The sequence below is a fragment of the Nuphar pumila genome, chromosome 11, assembly GCF_984573655.1.
Source record: "Nuphar pumila chromosome 11, dmNupPumi1.hap1.1, whole genome shotgun sequence".
Classification (NCBI taxonomy): domain Eukaryota; kingdom Viridiplantae; phylum Streptophyta; class Magnoliopsida; order Nymphaeales; family Nymphaeaceae; genus Nuphar; species Nuphar pumila.
In genome coordinates, this window is record NC_143259.1 from 7,786,565 (window position 1) to 7,807,884 (window position 21,320).

At 39.4% G+C, this 21,320-nt stretch overlaps 1 pseudogene; it reads right to left on the reverse strand.

Moving 5' to 3' along the window:
• Positions 1 to 365: 365 nt before the first annotated feature.
• Positions 366 to 19,842, reverse strand: LOC149821817 (DNA mismatch repair protein MSH1, mitochondrial-like; annotated as a pseudogene).
• Between the last annotated feature and the right edge of the window lie 1,478 nt (positions 19,843 to 21,320).

The following is a 21,320-nucleotide window of genomic DNA, read 5'->3' on the forward strand; positions in this document are numbered from 1 at the left end:
AGCAAATAGTTTGATTTGTCCATATGAAATATATTTTTATTAATAATTGTAGCCATTTTTTATTTTATCTCAAAAAAAAAATTTGGGGGCCGCTGCCCCCGAACCCCTGACTATCGCACAAATAAAAAAATTTTTTGCTACACCCCTGTTTGCCTCCCCCCCCCCCCCCCTCACATGAATCCTAGCTACGCCCCTGCACAGAATATTCCAATGAATCTACAAAATTGGTGCTCCTTAGTACACCCAGCAAAAAGAGTGACTCGCTTGTACGTAATTTACACAGCATTACATCATGTTACTAACTACAAAACTGCCTCCAAGACAAAAGTGAGGAACCGCTAGAAGAACTGGAACTCCTCGATGATCTACTCACTGGCACTTGGTAATGTCTCTAAACCAAGATTAGCAGTGCCAAAGTTCCTATGCTTACCATCAGCTTTGTTGGTGAGCTGAAATCCCTGAAGTGGAAGTTGGTTGATGAGAAGAGTTTCAAGTTGGCTAGCCAAGCTCTTCCATGGGACTACAACATAAAGAATTGGTGCACTTCGCAAGCCTTCCTCTGAAAGGTGAGCACGAACTCGACCTGCGAGATCATCTCTGAAAAGCCATTCAAATTATGCAGTTTTAGTAACTCATGTATTATTAGAATGATTATTACTCTACACAACTGATGTAATTGTTTTAGAAATTTACCTGTCCAACATAGATCTTCTCATCAGGCCTGATTACTGCATATACGCTTGAAGTGCCTACTGTTGAAGGTGGGGGGAGTTCCTTAGCACCAATTGGAATGCAATCAACCTCCACAAGCTTCGACGAGCTCTTTTGCTTGTAAAGCTCAATCAACTTCTTTTGACAGATCATGTTTATTCCATACTTAACATGCTGTATTAGCCTCTTGGATTTTGCTGCAAAACAAGAAAACTTTAAAGAAGGAATACCACAGATGAAACAGCTACATTTGGAATTGGTGATCAAACAGGTAGAGGCATGGCCATCTTATCCCATCAAACTTGCCAATCAATAAAACCAAAAGCCAAAAAAGGAAAAAAATCATATATGCAAAGCATCCCAGGTAAGCTGCCTGAACTTGAAATCTCAAAGCATCCCAGGTAAGCTGCCTGAACTTGAAATCTCATCCCAAGTTCCAGAGTCCTGAGCACCGCAAGCAAGCAAGGACTTGCTGGAAAGCATCCAACAAGCAAGAGTTCCACGCCTGGGAAGGCTTATTCACCGAATTCACCCAAAAGAATTTGCTATTAAAGTAAAGAATCCAAGTTTGTAACAGCACCAATTATGGGGCTACCTATGTTATCGAAAGTGAGAAAAACAAGTGCCAGGCAAACTAGGCAAGGCAATATAGGTTTGCTACTGCGTCAGCTTAGTTAAAGTTGTGCCAGGGCCTAAATTGAGCATTTGCCTTCCTCCCCTTTACGGGTTATTTGGTTATTTTACATCTTTTTTATTTTTAGAATGTTCTGGGCACCCAGGTGTGCTGCCATTTGCTCTCCACTTTTCACTTTGGTAATACAGACAGCTATAAATAAATAAAAACAAGCAAGTTGATACAAGTGGAAATAAAACAGCATTTAGAAAACTTATGGATTTTTTTACCTGTAACACGTCTGTCAGTTATTGAAGAGAATGCTTCTTCAGTAGTACCCATGTCCATGTCTGAGAATTCTGATCTTGAAGTTGTACTGGCATCTGTTTCATAAGCAATTAATGAAGAATTTGCACCACTGTCCTCACCTCTAACTGTTGTTTTAGGTTTCCTTTTTGACAGTTCAACTGTTGCTTTGGATGACAAAGATTCAGAAGAAATGAAGGCATGATTGATGCCTGCAGACAATCTTTGAGTTTGATCAGAATTGATGCAAGAACATGAATGAAGAACAGTTTCTTCATCAACCTCAACCCTTTCTCTCCACACACACAGATAAATTTACTCAGCTCTGCTGACAATGTTGTCAGCAATCTCTTCATTTCTGGCTATCTCGAAAGCAAGTCTCTCTCTACAAATCCCATCCAACAGTTCCCATGTTGGTTTCAGCTGTCCATCCACAATCTCTGTTCCCATGGCTTTGTATGCAGTATACTTTGGACTCAAGGGCAGATCAAATAATCCATGTAAATGAGTAGAAATGATTCGAAGCAACCAACCCTGTCAAGCATCTCTACAATGCTAGCAGCAATACAAGTCCCTTTTGCAATTTCTGTTCCCCTACATATTTCATCCACAAGCACGAGGCTTCTTGAGGTTGCTGCATACAGTATGGACTGCAACTCTGACATCTCCATCTGAATTATTTGTGGCATTAGATTAAGATGAAAAAAAAAGGACACATTCTCAAAAACCTACAAAGATACAGAGAGGTTTTCAATTTTAAATCAATATACTTCCAAAAATTAAAATGTTAACTGCTTCCTAGGTATGTTTATAGATGCACAAGTGCCGGCTTACAAATTTTATTCAATACTGACAATCAGTTAAAGATGTAAGTGATGTTTATGAGCAATCCCAGGAACAGCATATGCCTCAGAACAGGGTTACCGGAAACACTATTAGCAATGGGGAAGTGCGCTTCCCCGAAACATGCTTTCAAAGCACGAAACACGGTGCTTCCGAAACGCTCTGGGAAGCACGCCTTTTAAATGCAAAGCTCGCTTCCACCTTCCACATTTATTGGGGAAGCGAGCTTCCCATCTAAGGGAAACGTGATATTTTGAGGCTTGGAGAGTTTTACCACTTAATAAACTACTTTTTACTAAAAAAAAAAGAAACAGTGTTTTTAAAAAGGCAAAATAGTCATTATAAAACTTTTGTGAAAAAAAACCTAAATCGAGAAAGGTTTGTAGTTTTCATTCCCAAATCCCAAATCCCAACTCTCTCTCTCTCTCTCTCTCTCTCTCTCTCTCTTTGTTTTTAGTTTACATTTAATTGTATGTTTTTAGTTTTTACTATTCTAAGTTTTTTGTGACAATTATCAAGATAATCTTGCGATATTATTAACAACATATTGTGAAACGTTCAAACTAGATACTTTGAAATTGTTGGGTTCTATACTTCTATTCAAGAAAATCTTAATTATTAAATGCTTGCAACAAGATGCATTTGTTAAATTATTGCACTTGCATATATGATTCAATTTTGAGATTAATAGATCAACTTTAATGTTATCTACTCATGTTTTATTTTGTCAATGATAACATAAATTTTATATTTTGGTAAATTAAGAAAAATATAATTACATTTTTGTTTCTTATTTGATTCTTATTCATTTTTCTTTTGCTTCCCACTCAAATCCAAGGTCGTTTACCTCTTCATTTCTCCTTCCAATCCTGGTTCACTTCTGGTTCAATTCCTAGGTTGATTCTGGTTCGCTTCACTTCTCGCTTACGAGATGATTCTCGATTCGCTTCTAAGTCATTTTGAGCTTCCCGCTTTCTAAAATTTTAGAAGTGTCTTGCTTCCCACTTGTCGCTTCCGCTTTCCAAATCACTTCTCGTTCCCGCTTCCTCAACTAGCAATTCTGTCCCTGAATGATGATACTTCATTATTTAAATAGGCATATCGAGTTATTGAAACAAAGGAGTAAAAGACAGTATGTCCATCATAATACTAATGGAAGCTAGTCAAATACCTTTTAGTGATATTTGTTTTGCTAATGTCCATAAAATGTGATACTAATAAAACACTTAGTTATAAAATAGCAGTGAGACCATGAAAATTACATCTTAAAAGCAAGATGGGTTTTCTGGTGTTGGCAAGGTCTTAATCCAAGATTAAAGATTACCAAGAAACAATTTAAATTATCAGATACTCATAATCTCAGATCCCGATAAATAAATAACCACAAGAAGGAACTAAAGTTTGTTTACCTGAAAGGAGCTTGTCCCATCGGCAGGACTATCATAAGATTTCATGTGAAGCATAATAGAATCAAAATGAGGGATAACATCTGATTCGGCTGGCACCATCAAGCCACATACAGCAAGTAAAGCTGCTGCACAAATTGACCAAAGCATGCTTGATTTACCACCACCATTTGGCCCAGTCAAAAGAAACATTGATGGCATTTTTATAGAGTTTTTTATGTCATTGCCTTGTGCAATGTTGAACCAAAATGGTGATAAACCAACTAGTTCCATTTTCACTGGATCACTTTCTTATTTTTTTTCCTGTTTCACATAGATGCATGAAAGTATAAGAATCATCATGATAATGGGTTCACAAAAAGTGTGAAAATAAAACAGATTATTTGTCTGCAATAAGAGTTATTAACCAAACATAAGCTGATGAGCTTACCCTAAGCTAAGATGGATACTTTTCTCGGTAGCAGAACAAAAGAAAAATAGAGTTTTCATGGATTTAATATCATTCTCAGTCAAGAGGGGAGAAAATTTTTACTTGATTATTATTTTAGGGTTGGGAGTAGTAGCACATCATTACCGTAGGGCTGCAGAACTCTGTAAGAGTTGGAAAGACCCAATTCTTCCTTCTACCTTCACTGTGAAACAGTAAATGATCAAGTCAATAAGCAGAATATACAATATATACACGCTCCAGAAGTACACTATTTTACAAAAGCTGGATAAATCTGATACATTCTGCTCTAATTTGTCCAAACAAAAAATCAATGATTATGTAGTTAAACTAAGCACTTATTTTATTCTTGTTCAAGAAGAGAAGAGATGTCCCGAACCCTAGGTAGAGAGAGAGAGAGAGAGAGAAAGGGAGAGAGAGAGAAAAGAGAGAGAGAGAGACGGCTGCAAAGAATAGAACTCGTTAACTAGGTATTAGGGCTTCTCTCTATATTAAATAGAGAGAGGCTAAAAAGAATAATTACATTTAAGCCTACTATAAAATCAAAAATTCAAATAGCCTCTAATATAAAAAGACTTAACTTAAAACCACCTATTCTCAACACACTCCCCCTCAAGCTGGAGCATAGATATCAATCATGCTCAGCTTGTCACAACATTTTGAGAAATTTGGTCTAGCAAGAGGTTTTGTAAACATATTTGCAACTTGGTCTTCAAACTTTAGGTATTTGGTAGTGATATGACCAGCTTGAACCATATCTCTTATATAGTGGCAATCAACCTCAATGTGCTTTGTTCAATCATGAAATACAAGATTGTTCACTATATATGTTGCCGCTTTATTATCGCACATCATGGTCATGGGAGAGGAAACTTTCACCTGAAGATCATTAAGAATAATACGAACCCATATCAATTCAGCAGTTGTTTGGGCCATAGCCCGATATTCTGATTCTGCACTCGACCTAGAAACAACATTTTGTTTCTTACTTCTCCAAGAAATCAAGTTGTCTCCCAGAAACACACAGAATCCTGTGGTAGATTTTCTATCCACTACAGATCCTGCATAGTCAGCATCAGAATAGGCCACTATCTCAAGAGTTCCACCTTTTCTGAACAATAACCCCTTTCCAGGAGAAGATTTTAGGTATCTGAGAATCATAATAGCTGCATTCTAGTGTACCTCAGTTGGTTTATCCATAAACTGACTAACTTTGCTTACTGCTAAAGCAATATCTGGCCTGGTCACAGTTACATACAGTAGCTTTCCTACTAGGGAGCGATAGCTTTTGCTATCAACCGGTTTTGACCCTTCTTCAAACAACTGAACTTTATGGTCCATGGGAATATTTGTTGGTTTAGCTCCCAACATTCTCGTTTCCTTTAATAAGTCAAGAACATACTTCCGTTGAGACAAAACCATCCCTACATGGCTCCTGGCAACTTCTATACCCAGAAAATACCTGAGTGAACCAAGGTCTTTTGTAACAAAGTGTTTTTGAAGATGAGCCTTTGTGGCTTCAATAGCTTTCACATCATCTCCTGTAAGAATGATGTCATCCACATGTACCACCATAACAACTATGCCAGAGCTAGTTTTCTTGATAAATAGTGTATGATCTGTTGCTGACCTGTTAAAGCCAAAGCATGACATTACTTCAAACAACTTGTGAAACCATGCTCGAGGACTCTGTTTCAAGTCATAAATCGCCTTTCTCAATCTACACACCTTCTGACACTCCCCCTCAACCTCGAAACCAGGAGGTTGGTGCATGTAAACGGTCTCAGATAGATCCCCATATAGAAAGGCATTTTTCACATCTAACTGACACAAGTTCCAACCATGTTGAACAACTACTGAGAGAACAAGACGAATGGTACCCATCCGTGCAACAGGAGAAAAAGTTTCAAAGAAATCAATACCATATGTCTGAGTATACCCTTTCGCGACTAATCTGGCCTTGTACCTTTCAATAGAACCATCAGATTTGTACTTTATTGTACATACCCATTTACATCCAACAATGTCGGCATCTGCTGGGGAATCAACTAGATCCCATGTATGCTGAGATACTATAGCATCCATTTCTTCTTGCATAGCCAGCTTCCAGCAATTATCAAGCGATGCCTGTTGATAGTTCAGAGGAATGGTTTCAGCAGATAAGGCTGAAATAAAAGACTTCATCTGATTTCCAATTCTGGCATCGGAGACAAAATGAGATATGGGATATAAGGTACATTGTCTTGTCCCCTTTCGTAGAGCAATAGGCATGTTATCATCATCCTGAAGATCACGAGTGTCAGTAGAACTGTAAAAACCCCCTCCGGCGAAGTCGTCGGAGGGGATTAACTTAAAAAAAAAACGGTTTCCCCAAAGGGGAAACCGCGTAACGAGTGGGGGTGAGGATAAACCTCACCCCCCATAATCCGCGGAAAGGGGGGGCGAGGTTATCCTCACCCCCTCACCCTGCGTGAGGGTTATAAAAACCCCCACGCAGGCCCTCCTTCCGCACCTTGCACAAAGAGAAAGAGAGTGAGAGAGAGAGAAGAAGACTTACCGGCGGCGGCGGCAGCGGCAGAGAGGTAAGCCACCCCTCTGTCTTCTTCTTCGTTCTTCTTTGTTCTTCTCTTTTAAATCTGAACTCGGGGGGGGGGGCAGCCATTGTTGCCGGCGAGTTGCAGTTATTGAAAAAAAAAATCATAAACAGAGAGTGGGGGAAAGAGAGAGTGAGGGGATCGGCCAGCCGGCCGACGCCGGTGGCCGATCTCCCTGCATTGGGGGCGGCCGGAACCGGCCACCGGCCGATGCCCTCCTGGGTACAGTGGAGAGGGTCGGCAGGTGGCCGCCCCCTCCCTGTAAACGAAAGGGGCTTTGCCCCTTTCGGTCCTTTTTAAGCAGACCGGGTCGGTCTGGGATGACCCAAACCGAACTGGGTCGGTCTGGGTCGCGCCCAGACCGAATACCTTGGAAAAAAAAATAATCTAGTTCGGCCTGGGTGCGACCCAGACCGAACCGGGTCGGTCCGGGTCGCACCCAGACCGAACCGGGTCTTGTGAGATGGGTGAACCGGTTCGGGTCGAACCGGTTCGAGTCGAACCGGTTCATATCGAACCGGTTCAAGCCAAACCGATTCGGTTATTTGTGGGTTCAGGTAGAACCGGTTCAGACCGGATCGGATCTGTACCGATCCGGTTGAACCAAGGTCCAAACAGAATCATTCGGGTCTGGACCTGGGTTTTCAGTTCAGACCCAGTTCAATCTGGACATGTCTTAGATCCAGATTAACCAAGTCCAGATCTGACTGGATCAGTCTCGGATCTGGACCCAGTCAGACAGGTCTGGACCCAGTCAGATGATCCTGGATCCAGTCAGGCAGATCTGGATCCAATCAGACTGTCCATGATCCAGTCCAGCAGGCCCCAGATCCAATCAATCTGTCCTGGATCCAGTCAGGCTATTTTGGAGATAGAACTCATCATGAAGGAAACTTCAGATCCACGCGTCCAATCCCTAATACCTTTGCAGTCATTGAGTTGTCTATAGTCACGAATCTGCCTGCAACAGCTTGGTATGAGATAAAGACAGACTTATCAGCACAAACATGCACATTAGCCCCAGTGTCAACCAGACACTCAGTCGGCTTATAAACATGATAGATTTGCGGGTTAACAGAAACATACCCAGTACTGGTCCCAACGACATCAGTCACCATATTGACTTGAGGCATTCTATCTATGGTCCCATGAGCCTTGGCCTTCTTGGAAGGACATTCCTTAGCCAAGTGCCCAACCTGTCCACAGTTCCCGCACGGTTTGTTCTTTGGCTTCTTCTGGATTTTGGCCTTAGGTTTAAATTGGTTTTTCATTGCAGATTTCAGTTTTTGTCCTTTGCCTTTAAAAGATTTGGTCATCATATTCACTTTAGGTTGTTCAGTTGGCATCACAACTTGTTTCTGACTCCTATGCTCTTCCTCGATGGTTATGGCTACCATAAGATCATCCAGGGAGATCTTTCCTCTACGGTGCTTGAGAGACATACCAAAGTCTACCCAAAACTTAGAAAATTTTTCCACGATGGTCATAACTTGAAACTTCTCCGAAAGTTTCATATCAGCCTCAGCCAAACTGAGAAGCAACAGCAGAAACTCATGTGCCTGTTCAGCGACCGACTTGCCCTCTACCATCTGATATTTCAAAAACTTGGCAACCGAGTACTTCTCAAGACCTTGGTCTTCGATATTATACTTTTATCCCATAAGGCTTTAGCAGTGGTAGACGAATAACAGTATAAATCGAACAAGGTGTTGGACAGAGCCAACAGAATGCAACCACGATATATACTGTCATTCTCTTTTCACTCTACAGTCGCATTAACCGCAGCAGGATCAGAGTCAGTCTCAGAAATCGAAAGGCATTCGAGTTCTAGAACAGATAACAGACCTATAGTCGTGAACGAGATTTTCATGCGTTGTTGCCAACGCTTGAAATTCTGACCGACAAATTTTTCAGGCATACCGAACATGTCCACTTTTGGTACAAAACTAGATGAAGTTGACATGCTTAAAATCTTCTCTAAGACTGTTGAACCAAATTTCAGATCAAATTGTTTCACAATCAACATCATGATAGAATTCAAAATGGGTATCAATACGATAATCATGATTAACAGTCGATCGAAACATAAACAGAGAACAAACATGTCAATTTCCATATTATACCAAAATCCAAACAAATGCAAATGACCAAACAGATGCATAGAACATAATAAAAACAACAGTAACATGTTAGTATTATATAACAGGCTAAGGCGTATGAAAGTACTCCCCTTAGAGAAGATTCGCCCCCACATACGATGCAAATAGGGTCTGGCGTCCTTCCCCCAGGATACAATAGCCTCGACGATCTGGATTGATGCACTCTGACGGTAGATCGTCCTTCGAAGACAACCTCTCTGAACCGTTGTTGCAGAAAACCCCTTTCTGAGAAACGTAGGAGAGCGAGAGAGAGAGATAACAGTAGGGAGAGAGAAAACGAAGTTCACGAGAGCCAGGAGACTTCGTGTATCTGTAACCCCAGCCCTAACCACGTTTTATAACCCACAAACGGTTACAAAACGTGAAAGAGACCCGTTACAGAATACGAGGGGTCATGACCCGATAACGGATCGATCTGTTATCCATTTCTCTTAACCCATTATTTAATCCAAATAAAAAACAGTAATCTGGGACAAAAAGATCATTGGACTTAGAATGGATATGGCCCTAAAGGGCCAATTACCCGAGCCCGACTCGGCTCAGCTCGACATGGCACGGCGCGCGCGTGGTAGTCATCCCACTCCCTTGTTCTTTGGAACAAGTGTAAGAATCTCGTTGTAGGTAATAAAGCCCACAACTATTTTGAAATCCTTCAATATGGACTATTCCACATCATCAAAGTCCAAACACACTCCATAAAGAAGTGGTTCCCATTGTTTTTCTTTATTTGAATTCCCTCTTCTCCTCTTCCTACACCCAACAGTGTTATGTCCATCCCATACATGCTAAGTGAAGCATCCGTGTGACTGAACTTATAGAAGACCTTTGACAAAGGTTAACACCTTCCCTTGATTATATGCATGGCAATGATCACTATGAGAACATCATGTGTAAAAACAACATACTGACAATAAAGAAATGAAATTTTACAACAAAACTATTTGATTTAATGCATGTTTCCTAGTAAATAAAACATGGCAAACACATCAACAGGGTTTGCTTGTAACTTGGACTTTCTACTAGATAGTATGGAACTGTCAATAATACCATTGGTAAGCACATACATATAGTAACACACATACGGACTTGTGATTACACACACTGGAACATCCATACCATGCAAACACCCAGTTTCTTTTTTTTCTCTCTTTTCATTCTTCGTTTTTCTTGAATTTTTTAATCTGACCATATTACAGATGTGACCCACATGTTTGGTTTTGTGGGAACAACTCTTGGATCATCCAATTACAATGTGTAAAAAATGAAAAATCACTGGCCCAGAATTTTTCTTATCTTCAAGGGTCAAAAAAGCATGTTTTCTTGGCAAAAAACACAATCCAGGTGTTAGTTCTTAGCAAATGGACCATGTCAAACACAGATATGGGTATGATCCGGCATAATTTGCATGGTACAAACATCTCTCTCTCTCTCTCTCTCTCTCTCTCTCTCTCTCTCTCTCTCTCTCTCTCTCTCTCTCTCTCGGGCATGAGTTATTTCTTTCTCTTACTTCGTGTTGATGTTTGATTTTAATAAAGCATATGATTCTGTGTACTGGCCTTTTCTTTTGTAAGTGATGAATCACATGGGATTCGGTAGTCGTTTTTTCATATGGGTGTCAAAGCTCCTTACCAATGCACAAGCCATGGTGTCCATTAATAGGGTAAAGGGTGAGCAGTTTTCATTGTGGCGCGGCCTACGGCAGGGATGTCCATTATCTTCGCTTTTGTTTAATACAGTGGCAGAAGGACTTACGGTGGTTCTTAGACGCGCGCAGATAATGAGCTTCGTACAGTCGTTGGATATCCAAGGTTTTTCTGGGCATATTATACAATATACAGATGATATGCTAGTCTTTGGAAGGGCTTCACTACGGCAGATGCTTCGCGTAAGGCTTATTCTCATATTTTTTCAGCTTTGTCTGGGTTGAGGCTCAATGAAAATAAGTGTTCGATCACGCTTCTGAATGGCGATCCGACCAGTCAAAACACGGTGGAAAAAATTTTCAATTGTGCTTTAGGGTTGTTGTCGATCAAGTACTTGGGGCTCCCCCTACAAGTCAAGTCAACCTCTAAAATTGTTGACAAGGTGTGTCTTAAGCTTCAGTCTTGGCGTGCCAGATATTTGTCTCTTGCACGCAGAATTACTTTGATCAGGCATGTTTTGTCAGCGATTCCAGAATTTTTCATGTCGGTTTGTGTCATGCCTGTCAACGTTGAGCAACAGCTTAAGCGCGTCCTGTCAAAGTTTTTGTGGTGTGGTGTAAATGGACCTTATAAGAGGCACTTGGTGGGATGGGACCCCATCGTTATGCCAAGGACTATGGCTGGCTTAGGAATTTTTGCTTTGCGTAAAAGGAAATATGGTATAATCGATTTGTTTGTTGTTCGTCGGGGGGCTCGTGGACCATACACATCACATTTGAGGAAAATGTGGTTTAGGGCATTGCGTTTGTTTCTTGATAGGAATTTGGACGTGGGGGTAGAGAGATCTTAGCTTCAATGGGTAGTCTCGAATGCAGGAGTTTTCCAAGTCCACAAGGTCTACCGTTCTCTTTTACCTCCAGGTCCGAGCTGGATCCCCAAAAATGCTTTATGGGGGAAGGGACCATCTCCGAGGACCAAGGTATTGGCTTGGTTGATTCTTCGTGACCGGATACAAACCCATAACAATATCAAGAGGATGGGGTTTCAGTTTCTCAGTTGGTGTGTGCTTTGTCAACAAGTTGAAGAAACTACACAACATCTTTTTTGGTCGTGTGAAGTGTTTCGAGAATTGATTTCTAAAACTTGGAGGGCTCCATCAGTTGTTATGCGGGAGGGCTGCTTTGTGTTAGATCTTATCCTCGGCCCTGCTATAATTAGACGTGAAAAGAAGTGGAGGACTATTTGGAGAGTTTGGTTATTTACAATGTGGTGGTTCATATGGATGGTCAGAAATGATGGTACTTTTCGGGATGTCCCGTACAACCTTAACCATTTGACTCATAGGGTCTTGGCTGATGTGTATGCTATCTTCCGCATATATCTCAAAGACCTGCCTCTGCCACCAACCGATCCCCATCTAGATGTCGATGGTCCTTGATAAGTTTTCTGTTTTGTGTTCGGGTTTTTTCAGTCTTTTGTGTAAATGGTGTTTTCATGTTTTGCTGTTGTGTTTGTGCTTGTGGGACTCAACGCTTTGTTGAGTTTCACTTTTAAGTAATGTTGATCGCTTTTCGACTCTCTCTCTCTCTCTCTCTCTCTCTCTCTCTCTCTCTCTCTCTCTCTCTCTCTCAGAAAGTGGATTTTTTCGGCATCATCTGCACAGTACAAACGTTTGTATCCTTCTCTCTCTCACATGTGCGTGCACACACACATATATGCATGTACTCTCTCACAACAACTTGGTTGGTAGACCAAGAGGTTGGGTCTCTCTCTCTCTCTCTCTCTCTCTCTCTCTCTCTCTCTCTCTCTCTCTCTCTCTCTCTCTCTCTCAGTTTTATATATATATATATATATATATATGTGCTACTGCTATTTATTTATTTGTTTCAATGATCCACATCCAAGTTTTATACACATTTACAAACTCAATATGCAAGATAATAACATAGACAAAATGAATGATGCAATCTAATGCAGCAAACAAACAGATAAACTTTAAGAAAGCACCTTTTGGACATTGAATATGTGCAAAGAGGCTCTAGCATGGAAGTTAGAGAATCAGATGCAACTTATGAGAAACAGTAACAAAATATATGCAAGAATGGAAGCTTCCCAAAAGAGCAATGACAAACAATTCATTAAACCTGACAAAGATTCCCATTAAATATAATGAAAGAGAATACTCTCATCTGATGTGATCGGGCAGACATGACATGACAAAATAATGCCTTTGCTATTACCAGCAGAGTGGATGAGTACATCAGGATGTTAATTTCCGCTTGTAGTTCACTAGAAAGACCTCTTAAAATATCCATGACCATTGACTTTGCCTCGCTGCATGGTACCTACATATCCATTTCACTTGTAAATTATTACATACACAGACTATGACACGATCTCCATTTGAAAAGGATCAAAGAAAAAGGAACTATTCTGAGTCAAATGTCGACCTTTTATCTTAGTCAAATAACAAATACCTGCATAATGCTTCTTCAACCTTTCTAGTGGTAAACCATTCCTCCCCAACCTTTTTCCCCTTTGAATCAGTAGCAGGTATAAGCCGCTTGATCTGTTCTTCACCTATGTCACAGGGATTCGGCTAGCAGGGTGCTGCACCCGCGTCGACGCGACTCGACGCGGGTGCGGGTGCGGGTGTGGCACCGGGTGCGGTCAACCCGATCCTAGGTGCGTTGACCGCACCCAGGATCATTTAGGTCCATTTTTTTTGGATTTTTTTTTTTAAATTGCCCTATGAAATGGGCTGCGGAATTTTTAAAAAAAAAATCTGCTGACAGCTGCTGCTGCTGCTGCTGCTGCTGCTCCTGCCTTTTCAATCCTGATCCTTCTTTTTCGTAAAGGATTTTCTCTTTTTCGTAAAGGATTTTCTTCTTTTTCGTTGACGCGGGTGCGGCACCCTGCTAGCCGAATCCCTGTGACATAGGTTATAGCACAAAAACCAACCATATGGATATCCTGGTGGTAAAATAGACTTCAGATTCTCAGAAGCCTCTAAAATCTTTGGAATCTGCTCAGCAATAAGTCAACTAAGACATATCATAGGCAACACATTCAGAATGCAAGGTAAAAAACCTTTAAAAATATCTACAAATATAAATAAATAGTAGAAATGCTTTATTGATAAAGTAACAATTAATAAGAAACAGAAAATTGCAAATAAATAGCAAAGCTAACATTTTTTCTTCTTCTACAGAAAATTGCAAATATAAATAGTTTTTTTTCTTTTTTCTTTTTTCTTTTTTCTTTTTTCTTTTTTCTTTTTTCTTTTTTCTTTTTTTCTTTTTCTTTGTTTCTTTCTTAATTTCTTTTTCTTTCTTCCTTTCTTCCTTCCTTTTCTTTTTTTCTTTCTTTCTTTCCTTCCTTCCATTTCTTTCTTTCTTTCTTTCTTTCTTTATTTCTTTCTTTCTTTATTTCTTTCTTTCTTTCCTTTCTTTTCTTTTCTTTCTTTCTTTCTTTCTTTTCTTTTCTTTTCTGTTTTTCCTTTTTTTTCTTTGTTGCGCTATTTACTGCACCTCAAGGGGCAGAACGCCTCACCTTGAGTGTGTTTTTGATAACTATGATTGCATAGTAACTTGGGAACTATTACTATTTACCTAATTAGTTAAATTATCTTTATGAAAACTAAAAAGATAATTAATTGGGTGCATGGGATGTTGAGAACTTGTTAATTATTACTATTTACAAATGGATTTGGGTTGAGTTGGACTAAACCCGACCCGACCCGCTTCACATTGGCCTGTTGGGCCGAGCCATGGGTTGCTCTTCAAACCCGTGTCCGTAAGGACCGGACTAAAACCTGGCCCATTAGTAAACGGGCCGGGTCATCTCCGGGTCGAGCTGTACTTGAATCCCTGTGGCCAGTCGGCCCGATGCCCACCCCTAGCTACGGGTGAGAGAGAGAAAGGAGGCCGAAGGGAGGTGGCCGGAAGTGATGGTGGTCCCGACGGTGGCGTGTGGTGGGTTCGGTGGTGGTGGTCGGCAAAGAAAAACCGAGAGGGATGAGAGGCGGTGAGAGAAAGGGGGGGCAGTGTCGACTAAAGGGGAGAGAGAAGAGGGAGAAAGGGGAGGAGGGAGGGATGTAAAGGGGAGAGAGAGAGAGAGAGAGAGGAGCTGCCACACGGTAGCACCCTATGGGGTGAGGGGTCCCTTCCTTGGGAAAGGACCCTTTTCCCCACATCTACTACTTTATTTCCTCCTTTTCATTTCTTGTTTCACAGAATACCCCTGCCCTTTGCTTTTTCTTCTTGGAATGCCCTTTTGGGCTCTGGGTTATTTGGATCTCGATCCAACCCACTACGTATCTGACCCGCTTGTCGTTAAATGGGTTTTCTGGAGTCCCGGATGATCTGAATCCAGTTTGGATCGATTCTCTGAAGTCTACACTGCTCTATCTCTAGTTTAGACCAGATTTCCTGAGTTTGGATCGCTCCCAGATCCAAAATTACGTAATCTTACGTAAATATTTTCGATTATTCACATTAAAAATTTATAGTTATTACAATAATAATTAAGTTTCTAAAGTTTTCAAAAAAGAGACAAGTGAAAAAACATTTACAAAAAGATAACACACTAAATCTTAAATCACTTTGGCAAACTTCACTTGAACAACCGACTACAGCTAATTAGAAATAAGACCAGATATCTGATGCATCCAACAGACAACAGTCATCAGTAATAAGCAACCTGTCACTTGACTGAATAATTTAAATTAACCAAAAGCAAAAAAATAATAGATGCTTCAGCTCCTAGTTTAGAATTCATAGGATGTATATTACCTACAAATGAACCAAAACAAAAAGTTTCTAGAAGATGAGCAAGAAATTGAAGTCATTAAGGCCATGTCTCCTCTAGAATGATAGTCAGTCTTCAACAAAATAAGGCAAAGAAGAAACTTAGAGATAGTAGCTAGAAACGACTGACTTAAAAAAAAAATTGGAAATAAAGAGAAAGAAGTCTTTGCTGCACACTTACGCCACAAGAAGGCCAACACAACCAGTAGGGAACAATGCATTCAATAAGCTAGGTATTCCCTCTGTAGGTAATACACCTAAAATCAAACCGAAAAAAAGTCAAGAAAGGAAGTTTGTAATTTGTACATCAACATTTTTCAATGTTGGTTTAATCAAATACACAGAAACGAAGCAGGGTAGGAACATAGTGAGAACAAACCAATTTGAGTTGCTGCTCCGAAGTATAAAGGTCTTGGGCGGTTTTCCAAAGTAATTGTAACATTCCGAAAACTTTCCTCAGTATCAAGACCATACAGTTCCCTTACCTTGGGAAAAACATGAAAACAAACAATGTTAAAAAATGTCTAACAAGTTAGACCATAAAACAAGTAAAAATAAGTTAACAATTATTCAATCTTTAATCTGAAAAGGTATTGTAAGCACTAAATCTTACATAAATTTGATATATTAATACACTATTTGAAGCATTCAGAGATAGGGGTGCAAGTGGTTCACGTAAACCATATCCAAACCAAGGAACTTCACCAATTAGGGTGCATTTGATTGCCTAAGGTTGTTAAATATATGTATATGTTTATACATATACATATATCGCGCTTTGTACATTTATATATATACCTTTAAGTAAAGAAACTGGAATATGTTTACCAACCAAATATGTTTATTGGTATGAATCAAGATTTTCATAGGTTTTTTTGCAAATTTAACCCTGCATATGCATTTGGCACGGTAAATTTGCTAGGAATCGATTGTTGGATCATCGTAATCGGATCAAAAAATGTGATTTTTTATGCTTGAATATTTATGAAAATTCTAAGCCATTGATTTTCAACCCTTAAAAGGTCCTTATACATCAAAATTGGATGAACCAAGAGTGTTTATATAAAACCAAGTGTCTAGATCACAGCCGTACGGTGAAATTTTTGAAAAAAAAACAAAAAAACATATGAAAATCTTAAATCTTGGTTCATACTAGTAAACATACTTGGTTGGTAGACATATTTCAGTTACCCCCTTTATGTATATATATTTACATGATTTTTTTATAGTTTGTATTTAGGTATTTATTGTATTAATTTTTCTGTATTTTTCAGGCCCTTTAAGTACACTTTTGTCCATTGGGAGCTAGCCATTGGGCTAGGTCTAACGGCTAGTTAACTAGCCGTTGGATAATGACAATGGCTAGTTTAGCTAGTTGTTAGAGCTAGCTGAGCTAGCAGCTAGCTCTCCCTCTCTTTTTTATGTATATATAGGGGTTCTTAACAAGTTTGGGTTTTCATTCTCCATCATTCATTTCCACATCCTTTAAATGAGGCACTTGCAGACCAAGAGGAGATGCGTCTTGGCATGACCAAGGACGGAAATGGAGTTCTTGCAGTGTATGTCGGGAACAACATGAAGACCTACAAGCCTTCACAATTTGGGAGGAAAAATTATAGAGGACCAAGAAAGATCATATGTCATTTTTGTAATGAGTCGGGGCATATCAAACCCGAGTGTCCAAAATTAAAGAAAAAAGTGGCTTCTGTTGGAGAAAAATCTATCAAAATGAGTGATGAAGAAAGCAATAAAGGTGGTGAACTTAAAGATATTTCAATCACTCAATTGGTGGAAACACTTCAACAATTTTTGAAGTCAAATACCTCAACCTCAGGTGTTGCGGTCTCATCTTCCTCTCCTTTGAGTATGTCTTCGTGGATTTTTACTCGGTTGCTTCTTTTCACATGACGCCTAATGTCATAGTTGGCAAACCCGGTGATTTGACTCGAGAATCATCCACGTCGAATCGAATCGCTCAGTAACTGGGCCACCCATCTAGCCCAAACCTGTTTTAGCCAAGTTCGAGCGTAAATCAGCTAGGAATCACCCGACTTGGCAACTCGTCGAGTCAGTCCTGAATCAGACGATTCATGACTGATACATGACCAACCGGTTCTGACCTGATTCACTAGGTTGAACCAATATTTGTACTGGTTCATTCCGAGATTAATTGCTTTTAATGTATAAAAGGAGGTCAACTAAGTTGACTCTTCTCCTCCTTCCACCACCAACCACCGATGACCACCAACGCTACTGACAACCAAGCTCTCTCTCTCTCTCTCTCTCTCTCTCTCTCTCTCTCTCTCTCTCTCTCTCTCTCTCTCTCTCTCTCTCTCTCTCTCTCTCTCTCTCTCTCTGCAATGCGAGCCAATGCTCTCTCTATCTATCTACAAGGCGAGCCTCTCAGAGGCAATGCACGATGCACATTTTTTTCCATAATGTTGGGGGAAAAGAATGGCACCATGTATACAGAGGTGCAATATGTCTGATCTAAAAAGAATAGCACCATGTAAATAAGTTAGTCCTAGCACTGAAAAATGGATGTATTAGTTGAACGACATGATCATTTATATACGGTTTTGTTAGTAGAAAATCCATTGGTAGGCCTAGTGCAAAAATGTGAACTTATTGCATCCCATGCATAATAGAATGATTAAAATGAAAATTATTATTGAATTGCAGATGTCATTTTGATAAAAAAATGATAAGAGTGCATTGTAAGCTTTTGAGCTGGTGTCTTGGCTATATGTAATTGCTACTACTTATTTTAATGTCTTTTTGTGCATTATGTTCTACAATCAACATGCAATCTATCATCTGGTCATCCCTACTTATATATAAGAATAACTATTTATGACATTTATGAGATTTCTACAGCATTTTCACTTTTTTGTGTGCAAACAGAGAGATATAAGACAAAGAATCTCCACATAAAATAAAAACAATAAAGCATGAAAAAAAGCCGACACGATTGGAAAACCGTCAAGTCCATTTTGTCCACCACATTGCCCTCACAGCCACTCACTTTGATACCAACATGAATAACTGCAATTCCCAAACATTACACACACTAGAATATAAGAACTGGAGTATGAACTAGGCATTTTCAACACTTTTTCTTTTTTTGAAAATCTGACCTTGAAGAAGTGTTAGGCACGCTCCATTTGCTAGAAATCAGCTATTGGACCATGCTTTTCGAAGAAAAAATATGATTTTAAATGCTTGAATATTTATGAAAATTTTGAAACATCGATTTTCAAGCCTTAAAATATCTGATTATGCATTATAATAAAATGATCCAAGAGCCGGTCCTAATAAAACCAAGCATACAGAACACCTGTACAATCAGATTTATGAAAAAAAAATAAAAAATAAATAAAAAACCATGAAAAATATTGCTTTAGCACTCAGTTCTCATATTCTAAGGCTACCATATATATATATATATATATATATATATATATATCAGTTCCTCCTAAGGTTCATAACTTCATATGGTGTGGACAGTATTGATTTTCAATGTTTCAAACCATGTTTGTCAAATCTGACCATACAGATGTGTTCAGCGTGTTACATTTGCTAGGAATTGAGAATTGAATCATAATTCTCGGTTAAAATGTGATTTTTATAAATGTTTCAATTTAGGAAATTTCTGAGCCGTCCATTTTTTAAGCCTTATAAAAACCTCCTCACATATCATAATCAGATTATCCAAAAGCATATTTCTACTAATCATACCATGTAGATCATGCCTACAAGACTAGATTCCAACAAAAAAAAACACAAAGTTGAAAATTAAGACTGTCTGCACCCTCCTAACGTTAGGAGGAACCACACACTCACATATATATATATATATATATATATATATATATATATATATATATATATATATATATAATTTATCTATTTATTTATTTATATAAGTGAGTCATGACAAAGTGCAACAGATGTGCCATCGCACACCACGGCTGTGACCAAAACACTTGTATGAAGTTGTATAATCACACACCATACACTCGTCCGTTCGATGACAAGGGTGTAGCGATGTTCCTCTCTCTCTCGCATATATATATATATATATATATATATATAGAGAGAGAGAGAGAGAGAGAGAGAGACACGTACTGAAACCACGAAGAATAATTGTAAATAACAACAATAATAGAGATGGAGCTTCAAATAACGTAACCATGTATCTGGCACAAAAAAATCGATAGTCTAGGCATCTGACCTCTCGTTCTTGAGAGCACTATCCAACCCAAGCAAATTGATCAATTGGCAAGAAGAAGGTTTCTTGCACTTCTCCATCCTCTGTTACACAAAAAAAACAGTCGGTGACAATAAACGAGTTTGGAAGGCCACGACCAACGGTCAGGACACAGAAAATTAAATCCCTGACGCCAGAAACAAAACGCAAATTGTTGAAAGGAAATCTCGAGTTCTTAGGAAAACACGGGTGTCTTACCTATTCACGCTTATCCATTGCTTTGGCTTATCCTTGGTATATCTTCCCTATATCATTTGGATAGAGTTACCCTCTTTATCAAGGATATCGTTGGAGACCTGTTATGATTATCTTCTTATGCCTATATAAGGCCCTGACTATGTTGTTTAGAAAGATAAGAAAATAAGTGTGTTGAATAAGAATAGCTCCCTTTGTTTTCCTGTGGATGTAGACCTTCATGGTTGAACCACGTTAATCATTGTCTTTCTTATCTTCTTGCTGTGCAAAATTCATCATGGTATCAGAGCCTCTATACATTTAAGCTTGCTGGGACCGTGAGAATCAATTAGGTTGCTTTATGGCGTCTGAAGATTCTGTGGTGCAACAAAGGATCATAGTGGAATCAGGTAATCCCAATACCAGAGTCACAAATGTTCTTTTAAATGGACTGAATTACTTGACATGGTCCAAGGCAGCCACCTTGTTCCTTAGCGGAAAATTGAAACTTGGGTATGTGTCAATGGAAGAAAACCCAAACCTGCAGTTGATGATCCAAAGTTCGAGAAGTGGGAGTCCGGGAATCACATGGTGATGTCCTGGCTCCTGAACTCTATGGAGACTAAGATTTCTGACGGCTTCATGTTTCTAGAAACTGCTGAAGAAATCTGGAATGCTGCTAGGGAACTCTACAGTGAGAAATATAGTATTGCTCGTCTATATCAGATTTCTCACAAAATTCGTGATCTCAAGAAAGGGAATATGCTATTAAGTGAATATATTGGTATTCTTAAAGGGAAATGGGATGAGATGGACTCCTATTGTCCTCTCACCACAGATTTGATTTGTATACAAAAGCAAAGAGAACAAGAACACATATTTCAAGTTTTGGCTGGTTTGGGAACAGATTATGAGCAAGCTAGAAGTCAGATTCTTATGATGTCCGATCTTCCCTCACTTGGCATCGTGTGCTCTATGCTTATGCGGGAGGAAAGTCGTAGAAAGGCTATGAATCCTGATGAATTTTTAGGTGACAAAAATACTGCTGCAACCTCAGAGAAAACTGTATTTATTGCCAATAGGGATCATGGGTCTGATCGCCCCAATCAGGGCCGATATACCAAAAACTCTTCTCGGCCATTTAAATGTACCCATTGCAAGAAAACTGGCCATACTCGTGATGGTTGTTGGCTGCTGAACGGTAAACCCAATAGAGACAATCGTAGCCGAGATGAAAATCTTAATCAACGTGAGGAGAATAACAGCAAATATGATGAATCTTCAACACAAGTTAATCTCACTAATCGTCAAGATACGGCTGCAGCCTTAGAAAAAATCACTGAGC